Source organism: Pelophylax lessonae (assembly GCF_965119305.1).
Source record: "Pelophylax lessonae genome assembly, chromosome: 11".
Taxonomy (NCBI): domain Eukaryota; kingdom Metazoa; phylum Chordata; class Amphibia; order Anura; family Ranidae; genus Pelophylax; species Pelophylax lessonae.
In genome coordinates, this window is record NC_138778.1 from 209,815,770 (window position 1) to 209,838,118 (window position 22,349).

Below are 22,349 nucleotides of genomic sequence, written 5' to 3' on the forward strand. Positions count from 1 at the left end.
GTTTTACTTGAATCTGTTCACTGTGCCCAGAAAGGAGGGCAAGGTACGTCCAATTCTGCACTTGAAGGCTCCGTGCGGGTTCAGAAGTTCCGTATGGAATCCCTCCGTTCAGTGGTTGCCTCTCTGAGCCCGGGAGATTTCCTGGCTTCAATCGACCTCAAGGATGCTTATTTGCACATCCCCATATTCAAGGGTCATCAGAGGTACCTCCGATTCGCAATCGAGGAGGAACACTATCAGTTTGTGGCGTTACCTTTCGGTCTCGCTTCAGCTCCAAGGGTGTTTACCAAAGTGTTGGCTCCTGTTCTGGCCCTGTTACGGGTGCAGGGAATCGCAGTCTTGGGATACTTGGACGATCTCCTGTTAAGATCGAGTGCCAGCCCGAGTCTGTTGCGCGATCTGTCAACCACGGTTCAGACGCTCCAGGAGTTCAGGTGGACCATCAACGTTCAGAAAACAAAAAAAACAAAAAGGAGAAGCGCTCTAAGTGTAGACAGTTTAATAATACATAAGAAGCAATGTGTGTAGTAACTCACAAGACATAAGTGAAAGTCAGGCTGTGTAACATCATCAGATCTTTAAAGCATCCTCTGGGGGGAGGGAGGTGGTGATGTCCAATCCAAAGCGCCGTCCGTGGCTGAGTAGATGTTTAATGGGAGGAAAAAAAGCCGGCAGCCTCCCGCCTCAGTGTACGATGAGCGGTCAGATGGAAGTGACCGACGGCTGCAAGGTTCCGTGGATGGATGGACGCTCTCCCGTCACCAGGGGTGGTGAGTTCAAACAGCAAAGGAACGGCAGGCACGACGCGTTTCTGAGCATGCGCGGGGTCGATGTACCCGTCGCGCTCTTTCCTCTGAGCACCTGAGCGGGTACATCGACCCCGCACATGCTCAGAAACGCGTCGTGCCTGCCGTTCCTTTGCTGTTTGAACTCACCACCCCTGGTGACGGGAGAGCGTCCATCCATCCACGGAACCTTGCAGCCGTCGGTCACTTCCATCTGACCGCTCATCGTACACTGAGGCGGGAGGCTGCCGGCTTTTTTTCCTCCCATTAAACATCTACTCAGCCACGGACGGCGCTTTGGATTGGACATCACCACCTCCCTCCCCCCAGAGGATGCTTTAAAGATCTGATGATGTTACACAGCCTGACTTTCACTTATGTCTTGTGAGTTACTACACACATTGCTTCTTATGTATTATTAAACTGTCTACACTTAGAGCGCTTCTCCTTTTTGTTTTTTTGCTCTAACAGAATCTCCTCTTGGTCTGTGGAAGAGCGGCTCAGTGTTTATGGACTACTCCTTTCTGACTACACGTCGATCCCATACAATACAGTAAATTTATTCCATCAGCTTTATTTAGTGTTTTGCTTTTGTCCCTTTCCCTCCCCTCCCCTCCCCCCCTCCCCCTTCTCCTTGCTTTTTTAATTGACTCATCATACCCATCCCCTGTGTTGGAGGTTTTTAGCGCTCTGGTTTCACATATGTTACATCAACGTTCAGAAGTCGACTTTGTCCCCTTCTGTTCAACTCCCTTACTTGGGGATGGTCCTGGATTCCGCCCAAGCAAAAGTCTTTATGCCGGAGGACAAGCTCCGGACTCTACAGGACGAGATCCGGTCCCTCAGGGACAACGAATCCTCATCACTCAGGACCTGCATGCGGTCCCTGGGGTTGATGGTGTCGGCCTTCGAGGCCATACCATTTGCACAGTTTCACACACGATCTCTTCAAGCGGAGATCCTGGCCAGATGGGACGGGCATCCTCATTCTTTGGAAAGGAGGATATCTTTGAGTCACCGAGTCAGAGAGGATCTTCAGTGGTGCCTCCAGTCTCCGGCTCTGATGGAGGGGAAATCCTTCCGGCCATTGTTGTGGACGGTGATCACCACGGACGCCAGCCTGTCGTGCTGGGGTGGTGTTTTGGGCACTCTTCCCAGGGCACTTGGTCGGAGGAGGAATCCTCCCTGCCAATAAACATCTTGGAACTGCGAGCGAACAGCTTACTCCATTGGTCGGATCATCTTCGGGGCCACCCTGTGCAGGTGCAGACGGACAACGCCACTGCGGTGGCTTACTTCAATCACCAAGGGGGCACCAGGAGTGCCCGGGCGGCCCAGGAAGTGACCAAAATTCTGTCTTTGGCCGAGACGCAGGCCCTGGCGATTTTGGCAGTTCACATTCCAGGTGTGGAGAATTGGCAGGCCGATTATCTGAGCCGCCAGACGCTGGACCAGGTGGAATGGTCACTACAGCCGGAGGTGTTTCTGATGCTGTGTGCGCGATGGGAATCCCCGGATGTGGATCTGTTCGCATCTCGGCTGAACAACAAGGTGGGAAGGTTTGTGGCAAGAACGCGCGATCCTCTGGCAGACTCCTCAGACGCGTTGGTAGTGCCTTGGAATTGGTATCACCTGATTTATGCCGTCCCCCTGATTCAGTTGTTGTCCAGGTTCCTTCGCAGGTTGGTCTCGGAACCAAAGTTGATGATTCTGGTGGCCCCGGACTGGCCGCGCCGGTCTTGGTACGTGGACATTATACAACTGGTCGTCGAGCCTCCCTGGCGGCTCCCGTTACGAGATCTACTGTCTCAGGGGCCGATCTTCCATCCTGCTTTACAGTCGCTGGCTTTAACGGCATGGCTGTTGAAAGCCAGGTCCTGAGAGATCGGGGTCTCTCGTTGGCGGTCATTCCTACCCTGCTCAAAGCTAGGAAGGCCTCGTCCGGTAAAATCTATTACCGTATCTGGAAGGCTTATTTTTCCTGGTGTGAATCCAGGGGCGTCCATCCTCGCTTTCGGTGGAGAGGGTGTTAGCCTTCCTGCAATCTGGTGTGGATCTTGCGCTGACCACGATTAAGGGTCAGTTGCCTGCACTGGCAATCCTTTTCCAGCGCCCCTTCGCGTCAAACTCTTTGATACGCACCTTTATTCAAGGGGTGCGTCATTTAGCTCCTCCTCGGAGAGCGCCTTTGCCTCCTTGGGACTTGAATTTGGTCTTGTCCGTTTTGCAACGTCCTCCCTTTGAGAACATTAGGGAGATTCCTCTGCCTGTGCTGTCACGGAAGGTTGCCTTTCTGGTGGCAATCACATCTGCTCGCAGAGTGTCGGAGTTGGTGGCCCTCTCTTGCCGCTCCCCTTACCTGGTTGTTCATGAGGATAAGGTGGTCTTGCGACCTCACCAATCTTTTCTTCCTAAGGTGGTATCCGATTTTCAGCTTAACGAGGATATTGTCTTGCCTTCGCTGTGTGCGAATCCTAAGCATCCTAAGGAGTTTGCTTTGCATTCCTTGGATGTAGTCCGGGCGATCAGGGTGTACCTGTCGTCTACTGAATCCTTCCGTAGGTCGGGTTCTCTTTTTGTCCTTCCCGAGGGCCCTCGGAAGGGTACGGCTGCGTCTGCGGCAACCATTTCAAGATGGATTAGACAGACAATTGTGCAGGCCTACTCGATTAGAGAACGGGTACAGCCCTTCCCTGTCAAGGCGCACTCTACCAGAGCGGTGAGTGCGTCCTGGGCCTTCCGGTATCAAGCTTCAGTGGCCCAGGTGTGCAAGGCAGCGACTTGGTCGTCCATGCACACCTTTTCCAAATTTTACAAACTTGACGTTTTGGCATCGGCAGATGTCTCCTTTGGCCGCAAAATGTCCTGTGCGCGGCCGTGCCTTGAGGGGGACATGGCGTTTACCTGTCCCTGTCTGTTGGGGTTGTTTTCCCCTTTGTTGATTTGCTTTCCTGGGTTTGTTGCTCCTATTGAGCTTTCTTGTTACCCAGAGTTTACCTTTCTGGTTCAGATAAGGTTCCTTTCTCTGACCTGGGTGCTGCATTGCCTTTGTGACGGTTGCGCTTCCCACTCCTCATGTCTACACTGCTTTGGGACATCCCGTTGGTGAAGACTATATGAGGGGCGGCGACTGTCAGAGGACGTAAGAGAAAACTGAATTTTTGTAAAATCTTACCGTAAAATTCCTTTCTCTGAGTCCTCTGACAGTCGCCGCCCCCGCCCCTCTCTTGTGGGGTTTTTGTACTATCTACTGCTTGCTACCAAACTGAGTTGGAAATGCTGATAGCAGGGGGGTATTGGACCAGTGGGACAGCACCCTACAGGTGTGTCTATGCAAATTGTTTGTGTTTTTAACAAGTCTTATGCCTAGCTTGCTCCTGTGGACAAAAGGTCAATACCCATTGGTGAAGACTATATGAGGGGCGGCGACTGTCAGAGGACTCAGAGAAAGGAATTTTACGATAACATTTTACAAAAATTCAGTTTTCTCTCAGCCGGGATCTATCTAAAGATCCCCGCTGAGCAGGCGGATGACAGCTCTGTCTCCACTCTGTGTGCGGAGACGGAGGTGTCAGATCCCCACTGTCCTCTATGGGGGAATCGGATGAGAATGGACCGCCTTTCCGTTCTCATCCGATCCGCCAGACGGATGGAAAATAGGGTTTTGATCATCCGGATTTGAGGGACAGGATCGGATTGGATGTCAGCAGGCATGTCTCCGCTGACATCCGCTGCCCCATAGGGATGCATGGGGTATCCGATCAGGTTCGCCTTAAAAACTGACAGGCGGATCTGATCGGACCGTATGTGTGAAAGGGGCCTTAGGGGTGTACTCACTTTTGTTGCCAGCGGCTTAGACATTATTGGCTGTGTGTTGAGTTATTTTGAGGGGACAGCAAATCTACCCAATTTATACAAGCTGTACACTCACTACTTTACATTGAACAAAGTGTCATTTCTTCAGTGTTGTCACATGAAAAGATAGAATAAAATATTTACAAAAATGTGAGGGGTGTACTCACTTTTGTGAGATACTGTGTGTGTGTATATGTATATACAGTATATGAGTATATATATATATATATATATATATACACACACACACTCTATATATCATCCTGCACATCCATATATCTCTCTTATATACCATCCTATTCATCCATATACCTCTCTTATGTACTATTCTATTCATCCATATATACCTCTCTGGGCAGGGTGGCAATTTTCCCCCGGGCCGATCTGACCCCCCCCCCCCAGAAAAGGCCGCTCAGTTTCTCTTCATTAAGGGGTCACTCACTCACTTTCAGTATGCATTGCATTGAAATGGAGTCACTCACTGTCTGGCCGCGGCCGGTGACTGCCCCGGAGACCTCCTGGTTGCTAGATCACCAGCCGCTTAGCGTCTAGCAACCAGTGACGTCATGGTCTCGAAAGCAGAGGACGAAAGCGAGGCCGAGTGGAGAAGGCAGAGAGGACCCATCAATGCGAAGCGGTCAGCGGAGGGAGGATCTTCCTTCCTCGTCCTCTGCGCCGATTACTGGCCCCCACCCACCTCCGGCTCCTCCCTCCCTCCATCCATCTTTCAACGTGGGGCCGGCCGATGCAGAAGAGAGGGCCTGGCTGGTAAACTAAAGCTGCAATCCAGAATTGAAGACACTCCGCACTCCGCAGGTGCAGCAGCCAGCAGCAGATCCACCATCCGAAGCACCTCTCCAGTCTCCAGAGTCAACCTGCTGCAGTGAGGTGGTCAGGACTCGAGTCGGAGAAGAGCAGTGAGTGCCAAAAAAAACCAAAAGTGTCATGTATGGACATGTGGAGCATATTTCCCTGTACTCTGCTTCCCCCCTGGCACTGCATACATGTATATTGATGTCTAACTGTTCCTGGCACTATATACCTGTCTCATACCTGTATTATACAGGTATGAGACAGGTATATAGAGCCAGGAGCAGCTAGACATCAATATACAGGCTGTATACAGTCCAGTTAAAGGTATTGGGTCCCTGAGGTCCCATAGGGCTCCCCCTTGTGTCATGGGAGCGTAAGCTGGCCGCAAAGGAGGAGGTCACATGATTAGATCTCAGCCAGGGTTCATGCTGGGACTTGTAGTCCTTTGCTTTTGGGGATGTAACCCCCCCCAAAAGTGAAGGACTACAGGTCCCAGCATAAGCCCCTCAGAGCTCAGCATTTGTCACACACCCCCGATCCCCCAACTAGTGAAGGACTACAGGACCCACTCTTCCAGCTTAACCACTTCCAGACCACCCACCGCATATATAGTGTTGCAGGGCGGCCTGGCTGCGCAAAATCACATACTGGTGCGTGATTTTGTGCATGGGTTCTAGGGGGCGCGACACAGCGGGAGCCAATCAGCAGGTCACCCGCGATCATGCAGGAGAATGACAGAATGGCGGTCTGCCTTTGTAAACAAGGCAGACGGCTGTTCTGTCACAGGAAGATGGAGATCTGTGTTTCAGCTAAGCGGAAACACAGATCTTTTTTTTTTTTCTCTAGTACATCCATCCCCCACACAGTAAGAAAGCATTCCCTAGGAGCAAACTTAACCCCTTAATCACCCCTAGTGTTAACCCCTTTCCTGCCATTGTCATTTATACAGTAGCAGTGCATTTTTTAGCACTGATCACTGTATTAGTGTCACTGGTCCCCAAAAAGTGTCACAAAGTGTCAGCTTTGTCCGTCGCAATGTCGCAGTCCCACTAAAAAGCACTGATCGCCGCCATTACTAGTAAAAACAATAAAAAATAAAAAATATAATCCATAAATGTATCCCATAGTTTGTAGACACAATACAATTTGCACAAACCAATCAATATACACTTATTATTTTTTGTTTTTTTTTACCAAAAATATGTAGCAGAATACATACTGATCTAAATTGATCAAAATTTTTTTTATTTTCTATAATTTAATTATGATACCACATTGTATCAAATTTGTCTTGCTATATAAGATGAATATCCGTTTTAAAACCAGGTGGGCATGGATGGTGAGTTGATTCGGTGGTTCAATGGGCCACTTGACTGGACTTGTCCCCCAGGCCTAAGGCTGCCAGCCCTCCCCTGCTCTTAGATATCATCCTGTAAATCCATATACCATGTCATAAGTCATTTTTCTTCTTCTCTGACGTGTGCTGATGAGGCTGCACTGATGGGCGCTGAAGAGGCGGCACTGATGGGCACTGAAGAGGCTGCACTGATGGACGCTGATGAGACTGCACTGATGGGCAGCACTGATTGGCACTGATGGGGCTGCACTGATAATCAGGGCACTGACCTTGATTCTCAGTGTAAACAATGTACTTACAGCCTTGCTGTTTATCGGGTCTCCTTTTCTAACACAGTCACGGCATATGAGGAAAGGAGAGATGATAACTGGTAAGTCTGTTTATGTGTAATCAGCTGTCATTGGACATAACAGATCCCATGGTAAAGGGCTGTTGTGACAGGGTGACAGGACCTGTCACAAAGCTTATACAGCTTGAACCCGTATCTGACACGCTTGCTGGGGAGAAACTGCTTGAAAGCAAGGCGGCCAGAAAACCTAATCAGGGGGACTCATCAACGCAGACAACTTGTTGGGGGGTAAACAAGGCTGCAAACCGCTGATTGAAGTGGTTTACGAGGGTCGAATTTTGTGGAGCCGGTCATATCCAGGATCTCCCCGAGGACGACAGAGTTCATTGTCACTGAAGTGCATGAACCGCAGAATTTGCTCGTATCTCCCCCTGGCCATGGCAGCAGAGAACACGCGCATATGGAGGACTGGGTTAGTGGACCAATATGACCACAGTTCACTCCTTTTAGTTATGCCCATATTGAGGGATAGGCCCAGAAAAGTTTTAAACTCGGAAACGGTTATAGGTTTCCAGCCGAATGGTCTGGCAAGGGACGAATTTGGATTGGCGGCGATGAATTGACCAGCATATAAATTGCTTTGGTCCACAATAGATCTGTAAGAGATCTTCCGTGAAAAACAGATCGTAGAAGTCTAGGGAATTAAAATTGGCTGTTTCCACCTGAATTCCGGGTTGGGCAGTGAATGGGGGAAGTACGGGCGCTGTAGAATCTGTGGGCTGTCAATTAAGATATGCCAGCGCATCAGGGAGGACACTATGGGCTCTACGGGCCTGTGTTCAAATTCTTGGTGGCTGCGGTCCACAACTTGTGCTAGCCACCGCACCAGCTCTAACTGCACTTATGGGACTCATCACGTCACCAAGTGTTACTGCAGTGCTGGTTTGTCTACGACCAGGGTGTACTAGGCCGCTGGTGCTTGCCAGTTTACCTGACGTTTGAGCGGCACTAGTACCAACACTCTGCTGCATACTAGCACCCTGCGATCTCTGCACCTCAGCAACTCCAGAACGGGGCAGGTACGCCTGACCTTAGCAGGGACCCCTCCGTATTCGAAGCTATCTGTCAGGGAGCCACTGCTCTCTACAGGTTCGTATACTGACCCTGATTCTGCCAGTGAGGCTTCCCCTCATCTGACATGGTGTAATGTTCCGGTACCTTTGGTACCCTAAATTACACTTTCCACAAGTGTATGCGCCCCACCATTTACTTTTGGAAAGGTGCGCATACACCTTTAAGACTGGAGCTGTCATCACCCAGCGCCGGACTAGATGGCTATTTAAAGCGCCGGTTCTCACTCACATGTGTTCGTTCAAACACCCTTACCTGGATGCTAACCTTGCTTGAAGCTTCCATGCTTGCAAGCTCACCTCGCTGACGGAACCTCGCTGCGCTGATCCCTGTATCCCGCTACTGGATCATCCGCCTCTCCTGAACCACCCTTCGGCTGTATCGCTAATAGTGTTAAGTACCCCGCAGGGGAATTCTCTATAAACTTATACTAAGCTTACACTATCTAGCTCTGCATAGTAAAGACTGTTTATCACATCTGCATAACTAGATTGCTAGCTCTTGAGGCTACTGCTACTTTCCTGCACTGGGTTGATCACTCTTGTATGTCCACCTGCTACTCTGTCATCTGCTACCATACATGACTGCTAAACCTTCCTGCATCCATCTGCTACTGTCTCACCTTCAAGTGTCTATCACCTACCACCTTCACTCAACCTATCCCTCAAACCCTCATCATTGTGTTACCACATACATAAAGTCACACTAGGAACCAACTTGCTAATTGTGTGTATTTACTGGCTGAAATAAGACCTTCCACACATGATGAATCATTGAGGTTGGGAATGGTATCTCAGCATATCTCTTACATGACTACTGACGTGGAACTATTTCTGCAGCTGAAAATCCACACCATATAAGAAACGCAGAAGCGTTACAGATTGAACAAACCAAAAAATGGATTCAGCAGAAATAACCACTCAGGTGACACAATTAAAACAGCAAGTATCTGCGTTAATACACGCACTTGCTGAATTAAAAGAAGACAATCAGGCTCTGTCGCAGCAGGTAATTAGACTGACACAACTTACCTCTGCTCAGTCCCCTGAACCCAAGATAAATCCCCCTTTGGTATTTACAGGCGATCGCAAAAAATTTCGCGAATTTAAAAACGCATGTGAGTTACTTTTTTTGCTAAAACCTCGTACCTACCTTACTGATCACATTAAGGTTTGTACTATTATTTCTTACCTATCAAATGATCCTCGAGCCTGGGCAGATTCTCTTTTTGAGAAAAACGACCAGCTTCTCAACTCCTATGCCTTGTTCCTGGCAGAGCTCACTAGCCTATATGATGACCCCAATAGGCAGAGTACTGCTGATCTTCAGTTAAGATCCTTGAAACAAGGAAGGAGGCCTGTAGAAGACTTTGTCGCAGAGTTCAAGAGATGGACCCTTGATTCAGAATGGAATGATGCATCTCTGAAAACCCAATTTAGGCTTGGCCTATCAGAAGCCGTTAAGGACGAGCTCGCCCGAGCGGATCTGCCAAAAACCCTGGATGCACTAATACAACTCAGTATTACCATAGATAGAAGACTACGAGAAAGAAAGGCTGAAAAGATGGGAATGCCATTATCCGTTTCCTCTCGGAGTCTGGCCGTTGACCCCGTTCCTATGGAGATAGGAACCATACGCCCACCGCTATCAACTATGGAAAAAGCCAAAAGACGAAATGAAAATCTCTGCTTGTACTGTGCATCCCCGGATCACAAGATAAACGTCTGTCCCCTAGTCAACAAAAAGAAGGGTGAGTGTTCACATGTCTCCCTAGGAGGATTGACAACTTCATTCACTAACCCCTACATTTCTGTTTTTTTGACATTACAGTGGGACCAGAACAGGATTACTACTAAGGCCATGATTGACACAGGATCTTGTGGAAATTATATGGATATATGTTTTGCTGCTTTAAATAAAATTCCTATTATTTCTAAACTCAAACCTGTCTCAGTAAGTCTTATTACCGGTGTTCCGTTATCCTCTGGTCCGATCACCGATCAGACACAAGCACTTCTAGTCACTATTAACGAGTCTCATAGGGAGACTTCTACCTTCGATTTAATACCTTCACCCCACTTTCCCATTGTGTTGGGACTTCCCTGGTTACACACACACCAACCAACCATTGATTGGAAGAAACGGTCCTTGACCTTCCCTTCTTGTTATTGCGAGGATACGTGTAACCTCCCGTTTTCCGGGAAGATTCTGTCTGTGGTGACAGATGAGATTGCACCACTATGTTATCAGGATCTTTCTGAGGTTTTTCTTGAGAAAAATGCTCAAACATTACCTCCTCATCGAGACTATGATTGTAGCATTGATCTACTCCCAAATAGCAAATTGCCGTTCGGTCATGTTTATCCTCTTTCACAGGATGAACTTGCCCATCTCAAAACCTATTTGGATGAGAACTTGGAAAAAGGTTTTATTAGACCTTCCACTTCTTCTACAGCAGCAGGACTCTTTTTTGTTCGCAATAAAGATTCAAGTCTCAGACCTATCATCGACTACAGGAAATTGAATGCCATCACAATAAAAGATCGCTATCCTCTACCGCTTATCCCTGAGCTCATTGAGCAGGTGCGTGGAGCTACCTATTTTTCAAAATTAGACCTGAAAGGAGCATACAATCTCATTCGAATCCGTGATGGACACGAGTGGAAGACTGCATTCAGAACTAGATACGGATTGTTCGAATATCTTGTGATGCCATTCGGCCTATGCAATGCCCCTGCAGTTTTCCAACGATTTATAAACAATATTTTTAAAGACTTACTAGATGTCTGTGTTGTGTTATATCTGGACGATATACTTATATATTCACGGACCCTGTCTGAACACATAAGACATGTAAGACTTGTATTATCGAGATTGCTTGCACATAATCTTTATGTGAAGCTGAAGAAATGCTTGTTCCATAAAGATGAGGTACTCTTTCTAGGCTACATCATATCCAAAACAGGAATCGAGATGGACATGAGTAAAATATCCTGCATTCAGGATTGGCCTACACCAACTACACGCAAGGCGCTACAGCGATTCCTGGGATTTTCAAATTTCTACAGGAAGTTCATAAAAAACTTTTCTGCTATTGTGAGACCCCTCACACAGCTCACTAGCATAAAAATACCATTTAAATGGTCAGAAGAAGCAAATAAGGCTTTCCACTTGTTAAAGACAAGGTTTACTTCCGCTCCCATATTACGCCATCCAGACCCATCCCTCCAATACATTCTGGAGGTAGATGCGTCAAACATGGCAGTAGGAGCAATACTCTCCCAACGACCTACCCACACTTCACCACTTCATCCAGTCGCTTTTTTTTCTAAATCCCTGAGCAGTCCCGAGATAAATTACCCCGTGGGTGAAAAGGAACTGCTTGCTATAAAATTGGCTCTGGAGAATTGGCGACATTTACTCGAAGGCACCCAATTACCAATAATTATATACACGGACCATAAAAACCTCCAATATCTTCAGACTAGCAAAACTCTCTCGCATCGACAGGTACGATGGTCACTATTCTTTCTAAGGTTTAACTTCCTAGTGACCTACACACCTGCAGATAAGAACAAAAAGGCGGATGCACTATCACGACTAACTGAAGAAAACTACTTTGAAATCCCTTCCGTTCCTATAATACCTCACAAACGCATTATTGGAGTTGTCCGTTCCTTAAAGGAAGAGGTTCTGCATGGTATAAGTTTGGATTCACCCCCACCACAACTAAATACTGATGCAGAAGGCTTCCTCTACTACAACGACAAACTTTACATACCACCTACCCTACGCACCAAGATCTTGGAATTATCGCATGATGTGCCTATGGCAGGACATATGGGTATGACAAAGACTTTCAATTTGATTTCTCGACAATTCTGGTGGCCTGACATGAAAACATCTATACAAAGATTCGTCTCTTCATGCAATGTCTGTGCCAGGTCCAAAATTGACACTACGAGACCATCCGGTCTACTATGCAGTCTACCAATACCCCAAACTCCATGGGAGGTTTTGTCATTGGACTTCATCGTAGAATTGCCTCCTTCCAAAGGATTTAATACCATCTTGGTGTCAGTGGACCATCTGACAAAGATGGCACATTTCATTGCTATTCGCAGACTACCTTCGTCCAAACAAACGGCAGAACTCCTGATGAAACATGTCTTCAGATTACATGGTATCCCAAAAACTCTTCTGTCTGACCGTGGATCCCAATTTATTTCTAAATTCTGGCAAGAACTATGTCACATACTACGGATTGAGCGGAAGCTCACTTCTCCTTACCATCCGCAGACCAAAGGACAGACTGAAAGAGTCAACCAATGCATCGAGCAGTATTTACGTTGTTACACTTCTTACCAACAGGATGATTGGTTGGATCTTCTCCCCCTGGCAGAATTTGCCTACAACAACGCAACTCACAGTACAACCAAGCAGAGTCCGTTCTACTTGAACTATGGGTTCCATCCCTCTATTCTCCCTCCACGTATCCTTCCTTCAAATAACCCAGTAGCCTCAGACTATCTTACCCAAATAAAGGATTCTCTGGGTTTACTAAATACTACCATTGCACACGCTCACAGTCAACAAAAGAAGTACTATGATCTTCGTAGAAGACCTTCTCCACAGTATACTATCGGGGACCTCGTTTGGCTCTCAACAAAAAACTTGAGACTGAAGATCCCTAGCAAAAAGCTTGGACCTCTGTTCTTGGGACCTTTCCCAATCAAGAAACTTATTGGAAAAGCTGCAGTGCAGCTTACATTGCCAATGGACCTAAAAATCCATCCCATTTTCCATGTGTCGCTACTAAAACCCCATGTTCCGGACCAAGGAATAAGGCCTAATATTCCACCTCCCCCTCCTGTACAAGTTGAAGGTGGAGAAGAATACGAGATAAAAGAGATTCTGGATTCTCGTATCTACAGAAGAAGACTTCAGTACTTGGTTAGATGGAAGAACTATGGGCCCCAAGACGACACCTGGCTAAACACCTCTGACATACATGCCCCTAGATTAATCCGCAATTTTCATGCGAGATACCCAGACAAACCAGCTCCAGAGGCCTTCAGGAGCAGGCCTTAAGGGGGGGTATTGTAATGTTCCGGTACCTTTGGTACCCTAAATTACACTTTCCACAAGTGTATGCGCCCCACCATTTACTTTTGGAAAGGTGCGCATACACCTTTAAGACTGGAGCTGTCATCACCCAGCGCCGGACTAGATGGCTATTTAAAGCGCCGGTTCTCACTCACATGTGTTCGTTCAAACACCCTTACCTGGATGCTAACCTTGCTTGAAGCTTCCATGCTTGCAAGCTCACCTCGCTGACGGAACCTCGCTGCGCTGATCCCTGTATCCCGCTACTGGATCATCCGCCTCTCCTGAACCACCCTTCGGCTGTATCGCTAATAGTGTTAAGTACCCCGCAGGGGAATTCTCTATAAACTTATACTAAGCTTACACTATCTAGCTCTGCATAGTAAAGACTGTTTATCACATCTGCATAACTAGATTGCTAGCTCTTGAGGCTACTGCTACTTTCCTGCACTGGGTTGATCACTCTTGTATGTCCACCTGCTACTCTGTCATCTGCTACCATACATGACTGCTAAACCTTCCTGCATCCATCTGCTACTGTCTCACCTTCAAGTGTCTATCACCTACCACCTTCACTCAACCTATCCCTCAAACCCTCATCATTGTGTTACCACATACATAAAGTCACACTAGGAACCAGCTTGCTAATTGTGTGTATTTACTGGCTGAAATAAGACCTTCCACACATGATGAGTCATTGAGGTTGGGAATGGTATCTCAGCATATCTCTTACATGACTACTGACGTGGAACTATTTCTGCAGCTGAAAATCCACACCATATAAGAAACGCAGAAGCGTTACACATGGACAGTATCCTGTAGGCCTCTTCACTAGTGTACCTCCGTTTGGACATTTTAGCCACAACATTTATAGGTACTTAGTGTGACTCACAGGTAAAAAAGCACCTGGTTGTCCAGGACTATTTGAAACGCTACAAAAAAAGAACTGCTAGTGCAAGCAGAGATCAGGCCTGACTGTGCTAACGCTGCGATTTTGTGTGTTTTTGGAAGTGACAGTAATCTATTGATTACTGCTCTTGCCTGGGTGGAGTGGGCTGGGCGGAGGGGCTAAGCGCAGGTGCTGGCAGGTGTCTTGGCCGATCCTGCTACTGCTAATGCTGCATTTTGGGAACCCTAAAACTATTGGGGATGCAAGTGTGTGTATGTGTGTGTTACTTGGAATCCAAAGGTTAAATTATATTTCTAACTATGCGGCGGGGATCTGCGCTGTCCTAGACTGACGCTAACTAGCGTTAATGCTAACTAACATCACCTGTGACACTAATAATAGTGATCAGAAAAAAAACTGTAACTATAAAAGTGACACTGTGACAGGGCAATGAAGGGATTAACTGGGGGTGATCAGGGGGTTAAATCTTTATTGGGGGATGGTGGGTACCCTAAACCTATTTGGGACAGAAACTGTCGCTAACGCTAAATGAAGTCACAAGGCACACTATTACAGAAATCAGCAAAACCACTATATACTGCATATAGTGTGCAACGTGACAGGGGGTGTGTGGGTTAACTGGGGGGTGATCGGGGCATTAAATATGCCTAGCTAGGTGTGTGTATATGTGCTATTGGTCGGTCTGTCATTGGTCAGATCCGATCACCAGGTCCAGGCCAAATATCATCATTGGTTTGGACCTGATGACTTATCAGTTCTATACCGAATCAGACCATCGCGGGGACCGAGGGCATGCGGGAGGGCGCCCCATAGCCCCGTAGACCTACGTCGCTTTTCCTGCATGAGCCACCCTGCCGCAGTAAAAAGGCGGCGGGTGGTCAGGAACTGGTTAAAGTAAGGTGCGCATGGGCAGCCAATCAGCAAAATAAGAAAAAATCTACAATGTTTCAGCAATTTGTATTGGATTTATGTTGGATACATTTGCAAATATATCTGAAGCTGCACTGCCACGTCAAGGCCCCTCTGCAAAGTGCAGTCCCTAACTCTACTCTACTGTCATTTCCAAATTGTGATATACAAAGTAAAAAAAACATTCAGAGTCTAAACTAGTTCAATAATTTCATTCAAAACAGAGGTTTTGGTTACATATATTTGCAATCATATGTAATAATTCCTTCCATTACAGGCTGTTCAAAACCTGTCTGAGAAAAATACCAGCCTCCAACCTCCCCTTATAGCTGGTCCAACACACACCTGAAAAAATACCTTCCTCCAACCTCCCCTCATAGCCAGTCCAACAAACGCCTAAAAAAAAAAACACCGACCTCCAACCTCCCCTCATAGCCGGTCCAACACACGCCTGAAAAATACCGGCCTCCAACCTCTCCTCGTAGCCGGTCCAACACATCCCAGAAGAAATACTAGCCTCCATCTTCCCTTATAGCCGGTCAAACACACCTGAAAAAAATAACGGCCTCCAACCTCCCCTCATAGCTGGGGGAAAAAAGTACTGGCCTCCAACCTCCCCTATAGCCAGTCCAACACACGCCTAAAAAAATACCGGCCTCCAACCTCCCCTCATAGCCGGTCCAACACACACCTTTAAAAAAGAAGTACCGGCCTCCAATCTCCCTTTATAGCCAGTCCAACACACACACATAAAAAGAAATAGTACCGGCCTCCAACCTCCCCTCCCCTTATAGCTGGTCCAACACATGCCTGAAAAATACCGGCCTTTTTGGACATTTTTCTGTTTTTGTAGCATGGTGCTCTTTCACATTATAAAAATGCTGTTCTGGACTTGTCTTCTCAGCAGTAACCTCCTGCACCTCCTGTTGAATATCTTCTGTCCGCCATTGTTTTGCCATAGCCAATACATCATCAGAAGAGAAAGCATGGTTTTTGTATCAAGGATTCAAAAGACTTGCAAGCACAACATTTTTAATCTCTTCATGCTTCTGAAAACATATATCAACCAAAGCTCTTTGGCTTGACAGACCATCATTTGAAAGTTGGAGGGTGTTGTGTGTCATGACACTGAATTCTGACATATCAGCAAGCCTCATTCCTTTCTGCATGTTTGCTCCATTGTCTCGAAGAAGCACAAGCATCACTCAGTCTTTGTTGATTCCCCAGTCTTCAAGCATGTCTAGAAACATTTCTCTACTGTGCTCAGTGTGGGATCCGTGCATCACTTTTGTATCCAACACCAATTGGATTTTTGTCCATCCGCTGTCAATGAAGTGGCATGTAAGAATCGTTAATGACTCGCCTGACTTTTTGTCCTGATCAGCAGTCAGTCGTGAATGAGAGTGAGTTGCCAGCATTCTCTGGTTGCAGCATAGCCTTTTACTTTCTCGACGACCTTTTGTTCGATAATACTTCTCACTCTTCAGTGTGTAGCTTGGCTTAAGTATGGACATCAACCACTTAAATCCTGAGTCAGACACCATTGTAAATGGCTGGTTATCAGTGACAATCATCTCTGTGATTATTCTGTCCAGCAGTTGGGATCTTCCATCTAAATCTAGACAGTGACACCTGTTTTTTTTCATAAACATATCTGTTATTGACGCCTGGTAGTGTGGGTGGCTTGCTGGCACCCTGTTGTGGGGTGTCTGGCTGCTGTCACCCTGTTGTGGGTCAGTGGCTGACGCCTGGCAGTTTGGGTGGCTTGCTGGTAGCCTGTTGTGGGTCGGTGGCTGACGCCTAGCAGTGTGGGTGGCTTGTTGGCACCCTGCTGTGGGTCGGTGGCTGACACCTGGCAGTGTGGGTGGCTTGCTGGCACCCTGTTTTGGGGTGGCTGGCTGCTGTCACACTGTTGTGGGTCGGTGGCTGATGCCTGGAAGTGTGGGTGACTTGCTGGCACCCTGTTGTGGCTGGCTGGCTTGCTGGAACACTTTGGTGGGTGGCTTGCCTGGTGTCACCCTGTTGTGGGTGGCTGGCTTGCTGGAACACTGTCGTGGGTCGCTGGCTGGCTTGCTGGAACAATGTGGTGGGTGACTGGCTTGGTGTCACCCTTTGGTGGGTTTCTGGCTTGCTGGAACACTGTGGTGGGTGGCTGACTTGGTGTCACCCTGTTGTGAGTGGCTTGCTTGCTGGAGCACTGTAGTGGGTGGCTGGCTTGGGGTCACCCTGTTGTGGATGGCTTGCTTGCTGGAACACTGTGGTGGGTGGCTGGCTTGGTGTCACCCTGTTGTGGGTGGCTTGCTTGCTGGAACACTGGTGGGTGGGTGGCTGGCTTAGAGTCACCCTGTTGCGGCTGGCTGGCTTGCTGGAACACTGTGGTGGTTGGCTGGCTTGGTGTCACCCTGTTATGGGTGGCTGGCTTGCTGGAACACTGTGGTGGGTGGCTGGCTGGCTTGCTGGAACACTGTGATGGGTGGCTGGCTTGGTATCAACCTGTTGTGGGTGTCTGGCTTGCTGGAACACTGTGGTGGCTGGCTGGCTTGCTTGAACACTGTGGTGGGTGGCTGGCTGGCTGGCTTGCTGGAACACTGTGGTGGGTGGGTGGCTGACTTGCTGGAACACTGTGGTGGGTGGCTTGCTTGCTGGAACATTGTGGTCAGTGGCTGGCTTGGTGTCACCCTGTTGTGGGTGGCCTGCTTGCTAGAACACTGTGATGGGTGGCTGGCTTGGTGTCACCCTGTTGTGGGTGGCTGGCTTGCTGGAACACTGTGGTGGGTGGCTGGCTTGCTGGAACACTGTGGTGGCTGGCTGACTTGGTGTCAACCTGTTGTGGGTGGCTTGCTTGCTGGAACACTGTGGTGGGTGGCTGGACTGGTGTCACCCTGTTGTGGGTGGCTTGCTTGCTGGAACACTGTGGTAGGTGGCTGGCTTGGTGTCACCCTGTTTGGATGGCTGGCTTGCTGGAACACTGTGGTGGGTGGCTGGCTTGTTGTCACCCTGTTGTGGGTGGCTTGCTTGCTGGAACATTGTGGTGGGTGGCTGGCTTGGTGTCACCCCGTTGTGGGTGGCTGGCTTGGTGTCACCCTGTTGTCGGTGGCTTGCTTGCTGGAACACTGTGGTAGGTGGCTGGCTGGATTGCTTGCTGGAACGCTGTGGTGGGTGGGTGGCTTGGGGTCACCCTGTTGTGGGTGGCTTGCTTGCTGGAACGCTGTGGTTGGTGGCTGGCTTGTTGTCACCCTGTTGTGGGTGGCTTGCTTGCTGGAAAACTGTGGTAGGTGGCTGGCTTGGTGTCACCCTGTTGGGGGTGGCTGACTTGCTTGCTGGAACACTGTGGTGGGTGACTGGTTTGGTGTCACCCTGTTGTGGGTGGGTGACTTTCTTGCTGGAACACTGTGGTGGGTGGCTGACTTGTCACCCTGTTGTGGGTGGCTTGCTTGCTGGGACACTGTGGTGGGTGGCTGGCTTGTTGTCACCCTGTTGTCTGTGGCTTGCTTGCTGGAACACTGTGGTAGGTGGCTGGCTTGGTGTCACCCTGTTGGGGGTGGCTGGCTTGCTTGCTGGAACACTGCGGTGGGTGACTGGCTTGGTATCACCCTGTTGTGGGTGGGTGGCTTGCTTGCTGGAACACTGTGGTGGGTGGCTGATTTGTTGTCACCCTGTTGTGGGTGGCTTGCTTGCTGGGACACTGTGGTGGGTGGGTGGCTGGCTTGGTGTCACCCTGTTGTGGGTGGCTTGCTGGAACACTGTGGTGGGTGTAGAGACATGCCGGTTTTCGGTAATGCGATATATCGCGGTATCACATACACACGGTATCATTATTGTGGTTATTTTTAAAATACCATGTTTTTCTGCTCTCCAAGTCTGCCTTTAGAATTTATTATTTTCAGTGAACTGGATGACTCGTTCACTCACTCATTCAATAGAGACAGGTCTGGTAATATGCTCCTAGAGTGAGCTTAGCTTAGCTTAGAGAGAGAAAGATCACCTGAGGGGCGGAGTCTAAGTACTAACTGGTGTTTACCAGAGCTCCTGATGGTGGAGATGGGTTTTGCTGCGTGTTAGTACCAGGTCGCTGTCCTCAGGATTGCCCCCCCCCCCACTAGGAGGTAAGCAAGCCAGGGTCCAGTAGCATATATAGCATATATAGAAGGTACAGAGCTGTAGTTGGTAAACAAGCTCAGTGAGAATAGTCTTTGATAGACACAGCAAAGGTCCCAGGTTCAAGTTCAGGCCCTGACACCTAGTTTAAAATGTCTTCCAACATTTTGGCCATCTTCACTCCCAAAAAAGCTGCACCTGTCCCATTTAAGTGCATTCCATCGATGCCATAGTGATGGTAGTTGACTGAAAAGTCAGCCCAGTTCTCCATGAAGCCAAACCCCTCCTCCCTGCACCAGATCCTCAGCCACTTATTAAGCTCCCTAAGCTCCTGTTGCCTCTCTGGTGTGGCTCGAGGTACAGGCAGTATTTCTGAAAATACTGCATTGGAGATCCTTTTCTTCAATATAGCTCCTAAGTCCCTGAAATCACTTTTTATGGCGTTCCATCTTCCTCTAACTTTGTCGTTAGTACCAATATGTACCATGACAGCTGGGTCCTCCCCAGCGCCATCCAACAATCTGTCCATGCAGTCTACAATGTCCCGAACCCGAGAGCCCGGTAAACAACATACTGTTCGGCGAGAACGATCTTTGTGACAGATTGCCCTCTCTGTTCCTCTAATAATAGAATCCCCTACCACAAGTATCTGCCTATTCTTTCCTGTATCCTTGCCCCCATCTTCACTGGGGGAGTTGTTCCCAAGGTTCCTCTGGTATTTTGGTGGAGCCTCAACTTGAATTTCTTCCAGCTTTTTGGTCATCTTCTCTCCCAATAGAGCAGCACCCTGCTCATTTAAGTGCAGCCCATCTCTGGTATAGAGCCAGAAACGGTATGAAAAGTCAGCCCAGTTATCCAGAAACCCAAATCCTTCCTCCCTGCACCAGTTCCTCAGCCACTTGTTAAGTGCTGCAAGCTCTTGCTGCCTCTCTGGTGTGGCTCCAGGTATGGGCAGAATTTCTGAAAATACGGCCTTGGAGGTCCTTTTCTTCAGTATAGTCCCTAAGTCTCTGAAATCATTTTGTAGGGCGTTCCATCTTCCTCTAACTTTGTCGTTAGTACCAATATGTACCATGACAGCTGGGTCCTCCCCAGCTCCATCCAACAATCTGTCCATGCAATCCACAATGTCCTGAACATGAGCGCCTGTTAAACAACATACTGTTCGGCGATAACGATCTTTGTGACAGATTGCCCTCTCTATCCTTCTAATGATTTCGTCCCCTACCACAAGTATCTGCCGATCCTTTCTTGTAACCGTGGCTCCAACTTCACTGGAGAAGATGTTCCCCTGGCATTTTGGTGGAGTCTCAACATGAACATCACATTCTGGTGGAGTCGCAATGTGAATGTCGCATGCAGGTGAAGTCGCAATGTGAACATCACATTGTGGTAGAGTTTCGATGGGAATGTCACATTCTGCCGGAGTCTCATTGGGAATGTCACATTCTGCCGGAGTCTCATTGGGAATGTCACATTCTGCCGAAGTCTCATTGGGAATGTCACATTCTGCTGGAGTCTCATTGGGAATGTCACATTCTGCTGGAGTCTCATTGGGAATGTCGCATTCAGCTGGAGTCTCATTGGGAATGTCGCATTCAGCTGGAGTCTCATTGGGAATGTCGCATTCAGCTGGAGTCTCATTGGGAATGTCGCATTCAGCTGAAGTCTCACTGGGAATGTCGCATTCTGCTGGAGTCTCATTAGGAATGTCGCATTCAGCTGGAGTCTCAACAGGAACCTCACATTCTGTCGGCGTCTCAACAGGAACATCACAATTTGTCGAAGTCTCAGTGGGAATGTCACAATCTGCTGGAGTGTCAGCGGAAACGTCAAAATCTTCTGTAGTCTTAGCCGGAACGTCACATTCTGCCAGAGTCTCGGCGGGAATGTTACATTGTGGAGAATTATCAATGTGAACAACACATTTTGGTGCATTCAACATTTTTTCCAACTTTTTGGCCATTTTCTTTCCTAACAGAGTTGCACCCTGCTCATTTAAGTGAAATCCGTCCCTGCTGTAGAGCAGGTAATAATTCATTGAAAAGTCAGTCCAGTTCTCCATGAAGCCAAAACCCTCCTTCTTGCACCAGTTCTTCAGCCACCTGTTAAGCCCCATAAGCTCCTGCTGCCTCCTTGTTGTGGCTCGAGGTACAGGCAGTATTTCTGAAAATACTACCTTGGAGGTCCTTTTCTTCAATATAGCCCCTAAGGCCCTGAAATCATTTTGTAGAATGCTCCATCTTCTTCTGATGTTGTCGTTGGTGCCAATATGTACCATGACAGCTGGGTCCTCCCCAGCCTCATCCAACAATTTGTCCATCTGTTCTGCAATGTCCCGAACCCGTGCATTCGGGAAAAAACATACTGTTCGTTGATCACAATCTTTCTGACAGATTGCTCTCTCTGTCCCTTTAATAACTGAATCCCCTACCACCAGTATCTGCCTCTCTATTTTTGTAAGCTTGCTCCCATCTTCACTGGAGGAGGTGATCCCATGGCTCCCCTGGTATTTTGGTGCATTCTCAACATGAACTTCACATTGTGCTGTAGTCTCAACATGAACATCACATTGTGCTACAGTCTTAACGTGAACATCACATTCTGGTGGTGTTTCAAAGGGAATGTCACATTCTGGTAAAATCTCAATGTGAATGTGACATTCTGGTGGATTCTTTTCGTGAACCTCATATTCAGGAGAAGTCTCAGTGTGAACCTCACATTCTGGAGGTGTCTCAGTGTAAATGTCACATTGTTTTGGAGTTTCAATGTGGACATCACATTCTTCCGGAGTGTCAGCGGGAACATCACATTCTTCCGGAGTATATGAGGGAACATCACATTCTGTTGGAGTCTCAGCGGGAGCGTCACATTCTGGAGGAGACTCATTGTGATGATGAAATTCGGGAGACGTCTCATTGTGAACATCACATTCTGGAGGAGTACCATTGTGAACTTCACATTCTGGAGCACTCTCAATGTCAACGTCATATTGTGATGAAGTTTCAACATAAAAATCTCTTTCTACTGTAGTCTCAACGGGAACGTAACATTCTGGTGATGTCACAACAGGAATGTCACATTCAGCCTGAGTCT